Here is an 11,994-nt window from a genome sequence, read left to right as displayed (position 1 = left end):
AAAGAAATTTTTGAATGTCAACCTGATGTCACTGTATCTTTTGTTAGCTTTAAACATTCTAGCTTTTGTCTTTTTTTAAACTATGCTGTTTATATGGAAATTAAATTATACAATCAAACAGATGCCAAATGAATTGCCTAATTGCTGCAAAGGATAACCCAGATATCGAGTCACTGTATGGTTTTCAAAAAGTAATCTGGTATTTTATCACTTACTATGTTTGGATGTGCTTTTATGAAAAAATTATTCTTATATCAAGATTTATAGTAGTGTCAATAGGGAAACAGACTTCTAATCACTATAGTTAATATTTCTGGTTTACCTGCAGATAATATTTGGAAAAGTATTGCTTTTTGTATTGACTTTTAAGCTTATGTGCAAACATAATAGCATAATTAAATATCAGAGAAGCTAATGTTTCTTGTAGGTTGCTGTAACAAGCCTGACCAGCAAGACAAATATATTTTGACTGAATTTGCTTTTGTATATACTAAATATATATATATACATACATATATATATATATATACACTCACACACATGTGCGCATACAAAAACATACAGACATAAAATCCAAAAAAAAGAATATTTGCTTTTGTCTCCTTGTGTAAGACACAAGGTCCCTTGAGAAATTGCTTTTATCTAGGGACAAATCCTGCCAGGTGCTGAGCACCAGCCAGACAAGGGCTTGCAGGAGCTTTTTGTGAGCAGGCCCTTATCAAGTATTTTCAAGCAAATCAGCATAGTACAGTAAAATTGCTTTTTTGTTGAGCAAGGTTTATTTATTAAGTGGAATGTGAGTGGGAGGAAGCAGGTTGAGAGCCCTGTGTGAGATTTCACGTAGTCTGTGTCCTCCAGTCTTCCATAGATAGTCTTAGCTGTGATACTCTCCCAAATCCCATCATCTGTGGAATTGTCCTTCATGTCAACTTCAATACACTGATTCATGCTAGAGTACAGCAGGTGACCTGTCACAGTGGTAAGAGTTAATGCAGAATAAATCTACTACTATTCTTAGAGCTCTCTCAGTGTGAACATGCCTTTGTCTAGGCAGAATTCAGGAATATATCAGGTGTTAAGGGAGAGTGCCTTGCTTTTATTTCAGACAACAGTGTCTCAAGAGTTTCTTCACTCAGCTAACCACAGTACTTTTCTTTTCTTTTTTTAGTTCTTTTTTTTTTTTTGTGGTGTTAACCTGTGGGTTGAAAGAAATGCTCATGTACATATACAATGTAAATTAAAATTATTAAATTGAATAACTTTTTTTTCAGAGGCCCCATGTGTGTTGAATAAGTATGCTTAATTCTGTTAAAATCTGATGTGAATTTTTTATCATTTATAAAACATTTAAAAAATTGTCTACTTGAGTCTTAAAAGTGGAAAAATTGGTGAAGCATGCTTAAGAACACTGGCAATTTAATGGCTAGTCTTTTGATTAAAATAGCTTTTATATAAATACATGCCTGCAGTATCTGGTTATGCAATCTCAATTAGATATTGAGAGCTGGACCATGGTTGTCCCAGAGGTTGAACCACATGTAGACCAGAGCAGAGAGGCTATTCACCTCTCACTATTTCTTCTCCATGACAAGGAGGGATTGTAGTTAACGCAGAGCTGATGAGGCCACAGAGAAGGGAGTGGATAGCTACAAGGCTCATAGAACCTATGTCTGGCCAGAGCAAGGCCAGAGCTCCCACCCCATATTCAGCCCCTTTGCATCAGTAAATCCTGCTAAGGCATCACTCCAACAGGCACCTACATCATTTTCTTCAAATGTACATCCAGCCTCTTTCCTTCCTGTGCTGCTGCTTTGCAGGAGGGATTGCTTACCTCCTGCCAGACAAAACTGCTTGGCTACAAATGCATTTCAACAAATGCAGTTTTGAGAGGCAGCTGCCACTGTTCCGGGCATCACCATGAGTACCGATGGCTCCGGCACACCTCTGCGAGGGCGGTTCTGCAGGAGCTGCTCAGCTGGAGGTTACATCAAATGATGTGCTGGGCTGGGCTGCAGCACTGGCAGCCCCTTCCTTGGAAATGTGACAAAACAAAAGATTGTGCTAACTATTCCAGATTATTTTCTGTTTGCTTTGGTTTTCTGTTTTGCTTTTTTTTTTTTCCTATGCTGTATTTTAAAACTCTAAACAACAAATCTCGAGATTTTTAATGATAATGACAAGGAGTTGTGCACATTAGCCCCCTGTTGAGCAAAATATGCAGATCTTGAGGTCAAGCCACACCAGGGTCTGAACTTTCACCCTACAAGACAAAGTGAATCTTTACTAAACTTACAAGTAATTCTTTTAGGTCCTCGTGTCCTTAGACGTGAGAACAGGTCTATGTCCTGATCTAACCTGCACTTGTGTCTTTATGTGTGCCTTGTGTACTTATACCCCTAAACCACATCAGCGACAGAGGCCTTGCTAAGGGATGTGATGCCCAGTGGTTGATTTTGGCAGTGGAAGGTTGGGCTGAGCCAGGAATATAATAACTGGTTCCTCTAGTAGGAACCGCCCTTTCACAAGAGACTGTCACAAAGGCACCCAAAAAATTAGGAACTTTGACTAGAGGTGAGTCAAATCTCTACAGTTTTCCTACTTTTACTTTTCATATTCAGGTTCATTTGTCCAATATACAAAGCTAAAATTTCAGTTATGCAGTAAAGAGGAGGGAGAGAGGGGGGTTTAACTGTATAAAATTAAGCATTGTTCTGGGAAAAATTGGCAACACCCTCTGTGGACACTGAAACATGTCTTTTGATTAATTATTTGTATTATAGCAACACCTAGAGGCCACAACAGAGATCAGGACCCCATTTTGCTACCTACTCTAATTAGCACCTCCAGTACCCACCCAGGAGAAGCTCCAGTCCAAACAGACAAAATCAAAAGACATAGAGAAGAATGCCAACCCAAGGGCATACAACATCTCAGTCACAGAGTTGGGAATAAAACCTTCCGTTTGCTGAGCTCATGTCCAGTGAATGCGCTTATTTCGTTTTCCTTTTCTTTCCATTATGCTGCCACTGTATTGAATTATAAAAACATGATTAAAGCATTGACAAATTCAAAATTACCCAGGTATTCAAACTGACCCTTCTTAGCCTACTTATGAAGTCATCCTCAAGACTATTTAAAGTCATGGTCAATCACATGTTTTGTCAACCAATCTAGATAGTATTTAGAAAATAAATACTTATCTGTCCTTTATTAAATTAATGAAGCCAACCATTAGGAATATTGCAAGACATGGATTAAACAATAATTACTAATGGACAAAAAGGATTAACTTTAAAAAATGCCAAACCATTGATGCAGTAATTGAATAAATGGGGTGCCAGTTAATCAAATTCTTAGCAGCAGAGGACATATTTGAGAATTGTATTCCAGACCTGCTTTTGTGAGTATTACCAATGCAGTGATTTGTCAAATAAAAGTAAAAGAAACTTGCTAACCAAACAGAAACACTTCTAGCAAATTTTATTCTGTTTTCTTTTTTAACATTAGTCACCTTTGGGTTTATATTCATAATATGGGATATTCTGGCTGCATTTGATTACAGAAGGATACTTAAATACTTGGAATTGTTATATGGCTGTGAAAGTCAAATGAGACAAAGACTCTGACCTAACCTCACAAAACCAAGGGTTTTCTTTATAAAGAAGCATGGGATTCCACCTTATGCTGGTTTTGGTTGTGATAGAGTTAATTTTGTCACAGCAGCTGGTCTGGGGCTGTGTTTTGGATTTGTGCTGGAAGCAATGTTGGTAACAAAGGGGTGTTTTCGTTTTTGCTGAGCAGTGCTCACACAGAGCCAAGGCTCTTTTCCCTCCCCACCCTGCCAGTGATAAAAGCTGGGGGTACATAAGGAGTTGGGAGGGGACACAGCCAGGACAGTTGTCTCCAACTGACCCAAGGGATTTTCCAATGCGCATCACGCTCAGCAATAAAAACTGGGGAAAGAAGGCAGGTGGGGACATTCAGAGTGGTGGCATTTGTCTTCTCAAGTCCCAAGCATGATAGAGGCCTGCTCTCCTGGGGATGGCTGAACACCTGCGTGCCATGGGAAGGGATGAATGAATCCCTTGTTTTGCTTTGCTTGCATGTGCAGCTTTTGCTTTCTCTATTAACCCGTCTTTATCTCAACCCAAGAGTTTTCTCCTTTTTACTCCTCTGATTCTGTCTCTCAGCCCACCAGTAGGGAATGAGCCAGTGGCTGTGTGGGGCGGAGTTGCCTGCTGGGGTTATACCATGGCACAGATGTAAATGATATTCTGTATATGGCAAGATCCTTATGTATGAATAATGAAACTACTCAAGTAGTGCAATGTTCTGAAGTCATACCAAAGACAAGACCATGGGACAAAAAGGTGCTTTTTTCACCTTGTTTAATATTTTCATAGAATCATTGAAACATTTAGATTGTAAAAGGCCTCTAAGATCAAGCCCAATGGTTAACCTAGTACTGCCAAGTCCATGAAAAAGCCATGTTCTCAAGTGCCACATCTGTATGTCTTTTAAATTACCCAGAGATGGTGTCCATAACTTGGACAGCCCATTGAAGTGCTTGACATCCTTCCAGTGAATAAATTTTTCCTACTATCCAATCTATACCTTCCCTGGCACAACCTGAGGCCATTTCCTCTTGTCCTGTCACTTGTTATCTGGGAGAAGAGACCGATTCCCGCCTGGCTACACCCTCCTTTCAGGCAGTTGTAGAGAGTGATAAGGTCACCCCTGAACCTCCTTTTCTCCCCATACAGTCCCAGCTCACTCAGCCACTGCTTGAAGCACTTTCCATCCAGACCCTTCACCAGCTCCACTGCTCTCCTCTTGGACTCACTCCAGCACTTCAATGTCATTCTTGTTCTGAGGAACCCAAAAGCGAACTCGGAATTTGAGGTGCAGCCTCACCAGTGCCAAGTACAGGGGGATGATCCCTCCTCTGGTCCTGCTGGCCACACTGTTCCCCATACAGGCCAGGAAGCCATTGGCCTCCTTGGCCACCTGGGCACACACTGGCTCATGTTCAGCCACTGTCCATCAGCACCCCCAGCTCCTTTTCCACCAGCAGCTTTCCAGCCACTCTGCCCCCAGCCTGCAGCACTGCCTGGGGCTGTTGTGACTCAAGAGCAGGACTCAGAACTTGACCTTGTTAGACCTCACCCAACTGGTCCCAACCCATTGATCCAGCCTGTCCAGATCCCTTTGTAGGGCCTTTCCATAGATCTATATTCCCACCCAGTAGATCAATATTCCCCCCCAGTTTGGTGAGAGTCTGCAAACTTATTGAAGGTGCACTTGATCTCCTCATCCAGATCATTGACACAAATATTAAAGAGAACTGGCTCCAACAGTGAGCCCTGGGAAACACCACTTACGACCAGCCATCAGCTGGATGTTATTCACTGCTACTCTCTGGGCCTGGCAATACAGACAGCTTTTTATCCAGCTGTTAATACACCCATCCAAGACATGGGAAGGCAGTTTCTCCAGGAGAATGTTGTGGGAAATGGTGTCAAAGGCTGAAGTGAAGTTTAGGTAGACGACATCCACAGCCTTTCTTTAAACCACTAAGTGAGTCACCTTGTCATAGAAGATCAGGTTGGTAAAGCAGGACATACCTTTCATAAACCCACGTTGCCTGGACTGATCCTGCAGTTGTTCCATATATGACACTTGCTGGCACTCAGGATTATCTTCTCCATTTTAGATTGTTTATCAGTTTTTCTAAAAGCAACAGAGAACTCGGGGCTTATTTAGGTGGAATTTTATCTCAAAGAAACAAATGAATGAACATGCTAAGTGACGTTTAAAGTAAGAAATGGTTTTAAGTAGCTGAAATAGCTCAAATAACGTAATTTATATCATAACGTATTGAAAATATAACATATAAAATAAATAATGTATTGAAATAACGTATTGAAAAACCCTCTTCATGACAACTTCCACAGTGGTCTGCGATAAAATATAACCATAGAATGAAAGTGAACTACAGAAATGCTTAATACTGGGGAAACTTTCAAATATAGCAAGCAGAAAACAGAAATTAATTTACCTTTTATGGGTTCTTATTCTTTATCTTGCTGTGTTTCCTAATTAATTGACGATATTGATGTTTACATAGGGATTTGCTCCTTTCCAACTTTGCTTGATCCTGTGAAGAAGTCAGAATGCTGCATTTGTAATATCACATTTATTGCCATGGCAACAGGCAGGGATTTCACAAACATTAATTAGGGTTGGCAACTTGGAATGTTTTCAGTGCAATCCCATATAATTTTCCCTCTTTTATCCATTTCTCATTTCACCTTATTTTAACGACTGACTTCTTCAGTTTGTGTGCAGGTTTTTCCTGCATGACCTCAGGATTCAGTTAATACCTCCTCTGATTTGCAGACACCTTTCTTGTATGTTCTCACACATTCAGTTAAGAAGCAACCGCAGTCCTACCTGCATTTGTGTTAAGCTCCATTTCTTCCACTTCAAATTAGTCCAAGTTTCAGTACAACCAGCTGGCTTCTACACCAGCATGTCCAAAAGTAGTAAGGAAAGGTATAGGAGCTTAGCTGTGTCTTCCAAGCTACTTTCAAAGGTAGATGCTAAATCTTGCTCAAGGCGGACTACATGCTTTCTGTTTACAGAAGCCCGAGTTCTGTGACTGTCCAAAAAATCATATTAAATATTTTAATTCAAGCATATCAGAAGTATTTATGGACAATTTATTATGCAGTAATATAGAGAGCTGCGCCTACATGAGCCTCATGAAGTTTAACAGGGCCAAGTGCAAACTCTTGCGCCTGGGTAAAGCCCAAACATGGATACAGGCTGGGTGACCAACTGAGAGCAGCCCTGTGGAAAAGGATCCAGCAGGACTGGTGGATGAAAAACTGAATATGAGCCTTCAGAAAGACAGTTGTACCCTGGGTTGCATTAAAAGAAGAATGGCCAGCAGGTTAAGAAGAATGGCCAGCAGGTTAAGAGAGGTGATCCTTACACTACCCTCTAGCGAGACCTCACCTGGAATATTACGTTCAGGTTAGAGCCCCCAGCATAAGAAGGACATGGCCCTGCTCAAGTGCATTTAGAAGAGGCCCAGAAAGATGACTGGGGGCTGGAACACTCCCCCAGGAGTACTGGCTGAGAGAATTGGGTTGTTCACATGGAAGACAGAAGGCCTCAGGAGACCTTGTTGTGGCCTTCCCATACTTTATGGAGGCCTAGAGACAAGATGAGGAGGGACTCCTTGTCAGAGAATGTAGTGGTAGGACAAAGGACAATGGTTTTAGACTGACAGAGGATGATTTTATATTGTACATTAGGAAGAAATTCCTTATTCTGATGTTTGTGTGACTAGAATAGGTTACCCAGAGAAGCTGAGGATGTCCCATCCCTGGAACTATTCAAGGCCAGGTTGGATGGGTTTTGAGCAATTTGGCCAAGTGCAAGGTGTCTCTGTCCATTGCAGGGGGTTTTGTACTGGATGATCTTTAAGGGCCCTTCCAACCCCAACCATTCTATGGCTCTATGACTAATTATGTACTATGGTTATCCAACTGAGTTAGTACCTAAAAATCTTATCTCAAAGGTCTTACCAAGCCCTGTCTTGGTAGTGAACTTTGGACCCTCTCAAAAAGCAAAATATATTCATTTGTTAACAAAGGAAGAAGGTAAATTCATGATGGCATCACCAGCAAGAGGGGAGGTTTTATTTCATTGTGCATGCTCAGGGTAAGAAAGAGAAGTGTCTACCATTCAAAGTAAAAGATTCCCATTCTGCAGCTCACTTGAGGACAAGTCCTAGCTGGTTGTCAAACTGGCTTCCCAATAATAAAGACATCCAAACAAAACCAAGGAGATAAAATCTAATTTGGAAAGGAATATGATAAATCAAACTGAATAGAATATACTTATACTCCAAGACACTACACATTACTAGACAGAAAGAGAAAAATAATGGAACCACCTGAATCATCTTTGTTACAGATGAAATCATATCATTTGTTTATAATACAGAAAGAATTTTGCACTTTATTAATGGAAAATGGGTATTTTGAAGAATAAATTCTGAGTCTGATCACCATCTTCTTTCCCTATGTGATGGGGAGGTAAAAACCCTTTAAATTCTAGGGAAATGTCTCATAAGGTATGAAAGAATTGAAAGTTGGTCTTGATTGTAAATCACTGAATCTTTTTAGGAGATTATAGTTGAAACCAGGAATTACTATTCTTTGTAAGGAGATCTTCTTGAAATAAACAGTATGATGAATTTAAAACAGACAAACAAAAAATATTTAGATTGGATATTCTAGTCAAAAGCATACCATTGGAAGAAGCTCTGTAGTCCCACAGACACTGAGAAAGCTGACGTTAACATCTAAAGCAAGACTTTAACTGAAAAAAAGTCTGTTGCCTCAGAAGTTTATGTTTGCCTCCCTGTTTTTGAGGAAAGACTGGACTGTGCCAGCTTGCCCAGTTTTTGACAATGCCTCCTGCTGCAGTTCACTGGAAAGATCAGTTTTAAAACCTAGTCCTAATGCTTTTGAGAAATTTGAACCCAGAGCCCTTCAGCTTTTGGGACCTTATTTTCATGTTAACTTTGTTCCCCCTATCCTTAATTTCAAAGAGCATGGTCAAACTCATGACAGGGCTTTTTGCAAGCTTTGTGAACTGGGCCACAGTCAAGAATTTCCACACTGAGTAATTTTATTACATGATGTTTCCTGCCTGCTGTACAGAGCTGTGCAATATTCAGCATGAACATCTGCTTTTTGTCTGATTGCTAAAGGAAACTCTGGTAGACTGCTGCCCCTTTGAAATTAGGGAGTTGGGGAACAAATTTAAAACATGAAAATAAAATGCCAAAGCTGGAGGGCTCTGGGTTCAAATTTTACAGAAGTAACAACGTTCTGTTTTAAACTGATCTCTTGAGGGAAGCACAGTGGAAAGTATTTCCATCCGCTGGGCAGGCTGGCACATTTCAGTCTTTTGGAAAGAGAACCAGGATCCATTGCACGTTCAGTTGCAGAATTCCACCCACTTTGGACCTAAGTTATAGCTTTCAGTGAAAGACTCTTCAAGCTAAGTTAACAAGGCTGGCTGAACATGAGAAAAAAAAATCATAGATAAATATAGATAATATGTAAATAAAAATATATGCTGTGAACTTCAATGAAATCTTCAAATTCTCTTATGAAACATGAGAGCTTTTAAAAAGAGCTTGTTTTACTCCAAGCTTCCAAATCAGCCTCTCTTCCCATGAGATGGAGTTGTTAATGCAACATTAAAAGGCTTCAGAATCATGCTCCTGGACTGTCTCAGAGGCAGGAAAAATCCCCCGAATCTAATAAATATGACGCAAAATACAATTTGGAGTTGACACTTTTCACTTTTCCATACTGCGTTACACTTGCAGCTCAAGTAAAGGCCTGTTTCTGTCTGGGCTATTGCATCATTTAGGCTGCAGCATTGCAGGTGTGACCAGCACACTGCAGAACTGCCAGCAGCAACACACCAACAATTGTTGGGACACCAACACACCACAATCACTTCTTCCCTCTGCAATGCCTTCCCTTCCTTGGGCTGGGACAGTGACCATGTCAATGGGAGGATAAACAGCAAGAAATTAATCTAGCTTAAAACTAACCTGATTTTCCCAGATTGGGGTGTTGTCTGTGCTCCTCCTGTCCAGTTACGGTGTCCCTGGTGTAAGAAGGACACAGACCAAGGAGAGGGTTAAATGAAACCCATGAAAATGATCAAAGGGATGGAGCACCTCTACTGTGAAGAGAGGCTGAGAGAGCTGGGGTTGTTCAGCCTGGAGAAGACTCCACAGAGACCTGATTGTAGATTTTCAATGTAGAAAGAAGGCTAAGAAGAAAGACCACTTCCCATCCTTGGAAGTGTTCAAGGCCAGGGTGTGACTTTGAGCAACCTGGTCTAGTGGAAGGTGTTCCTGCCCATTACAGGGATGTGGAACTGGATGATCTTTAAAGGTCCCATCCAGCTTCAAGACATTCTGTGGTTCTGTGATCCCTGTCCTTTCCTTACAGGTCTTCAATGCTATTAACAGACACTTATTTACCCATTTTCTGTCAGGATACTTGGGCCAATTTTTTACATCTGCTGCATACCCATAGCATCAAATAGAACAAGTATAGACATGGGTACTTTCTGGAATCTTATTGCTATATATTATTTGCATGGGATTAGCCTGCAGAACTCCCTGTTGAAATAAGGGGCCCATTGTGCCAAGTTCTCCTCACTTACATAATTGGAGACATCCATAGACACCTCCAAGTTTGAAGACATTTACAGTAAATGAAAAGAGACAGAGGGGAAAAAAATCATAACTGCTGTATGGAGAGAACTTTTATGGACAGAGACATTTAGAGATTGGTTCTGTTGCATGGCAACTTTGGGAAAGTTAAGAACTTAATCCAGATCCTACCAAGTTTGCCCATTGCTTTAAAAAAGAAATGCTTCCCCTTTCATGCCATGAGTCAGCATACTTTTCCAAAGCATTGCTTTTGGATGAACAATCGTCAAATTGCTTGGGGAGACTCTAACTTGACATATTTAGTACGTTCTTCCCACATCCCTCACAGAAGCCCACAGATGTCAGCTTCGATCAGACTCAGCCAGGACAGCAAAACCCATCAGGTTTGCAGGGCTAGAAGGCATGTTAAGATGGCCTAAAAAGTAAATCCTCCCAAAATTACTGTGTTTTCTGCACTTAAAGAGAGAGAGAGAGAGAGAGAGAGAGAGAGAGAGAGAGAGAGAGAGAGAGAGTTGAAGCTGCAATGGGCAGCATTTCTAATAGTCTGCCCTAAAATAAGAGTCGAATGATTGGTTCTGTGTGGATTTTAAACCTACAAAATTCTAGACCATAGGAACTTTTTGGAAGTGGACAACTGATTTGAATCTCAAATTGTATCCCCCGTATTTTGAAGAGTTGTCACCATCAGTCAGTGGAATCTAAACCAGTCACAGAAACCTGCATGTCACAACATATAAAACCAAAGGATGTCACTGTAACTGTCTGTGTATTTGTTACAATCAGACTAGGCTGTAAAAAAAAAAAAATCTCATAGAACAGGTTTGTTTTCAATACTGATTATTAGAAGGGTGATTTATGACTGGACCATTTAAAAGACAGTAATTCAGTAGGGAGGGAAGAGGGAGAAAAGAAGTTTAAATCAAAACCCATATATTGTCAGAAAGCTGCAGATGATCCACAATTGCAGAAGGTTGTAATTTTATGGATTAAGACTACATAAGGAGTCATGATAGTTCCAAGGGAAGGTCCATCTAGCCCAGCATCCTGCCAGTGGCCAGTACAATCCAGAAATGGGCTGTGCAGGCTGATCATAACTTTAGGATCACTGAAACCTAACAGTGTGCTTACTCACCAAGCACTGGTCTAAACAAAAGCTTAGACCTTTGTTTTTGTGAGCCCTTATGACTCAAAACTTTTTGAGCATGCAACCCCAATATACACATATTTATGTATAGACTACATATATATATTTATTTATTTAGAAACTACATACCTATATGAGTGGAGTTCTGTACTTTTCCTGCATCCCACTGGACCATTGCCTTTGCAGGCATTTTGCAGACAATACAGACACTTTAAGATGGTAAAGACCTGCCTATTTGGCCACCTGTAATCACAACCCTCTCTCATCTGCTTCATGCACATTGAATGAGATGCCACTCAGAAACAGAAAGGGACAATTTGTCCAAGCTTAAGAAACCCTGCTGTTTTAACGGGCTAGGAACATCAATTTAATGTGGGAAATATTAATAGGAACTGGAAATTGTTCAAGAACATTCTACTGGGTATTAAAAAAAACACCAAAACGCAAATTTGCAAGTAGAAAATAATTCATGCTGGGGAAGAAAAATTTCTGAAATATAGATGATGCAGAAGTTCTAGACAAACATTAGCAATACAAATATAGAGAATGCACAAAAAGGGTCATAGCAGTA

This window comes from Cinclus cinclus, chromosome 1 (assembly GCF_963662255.1).
Source record: "Cinclus cinclus chromosome 1, bCinCin1.1, whole genome shotgun sequence".
In the NCBI taxonomy this organism is placed as follows: domain Eukaryota; kingdom Metazoa; phylum Chordata; class Aves; order Passeriformes; family Cinclidae; genus Cinclus; species Cinclus cinclus.
This window is presented reverse-complemented; position numbering follows the sequence as displayed.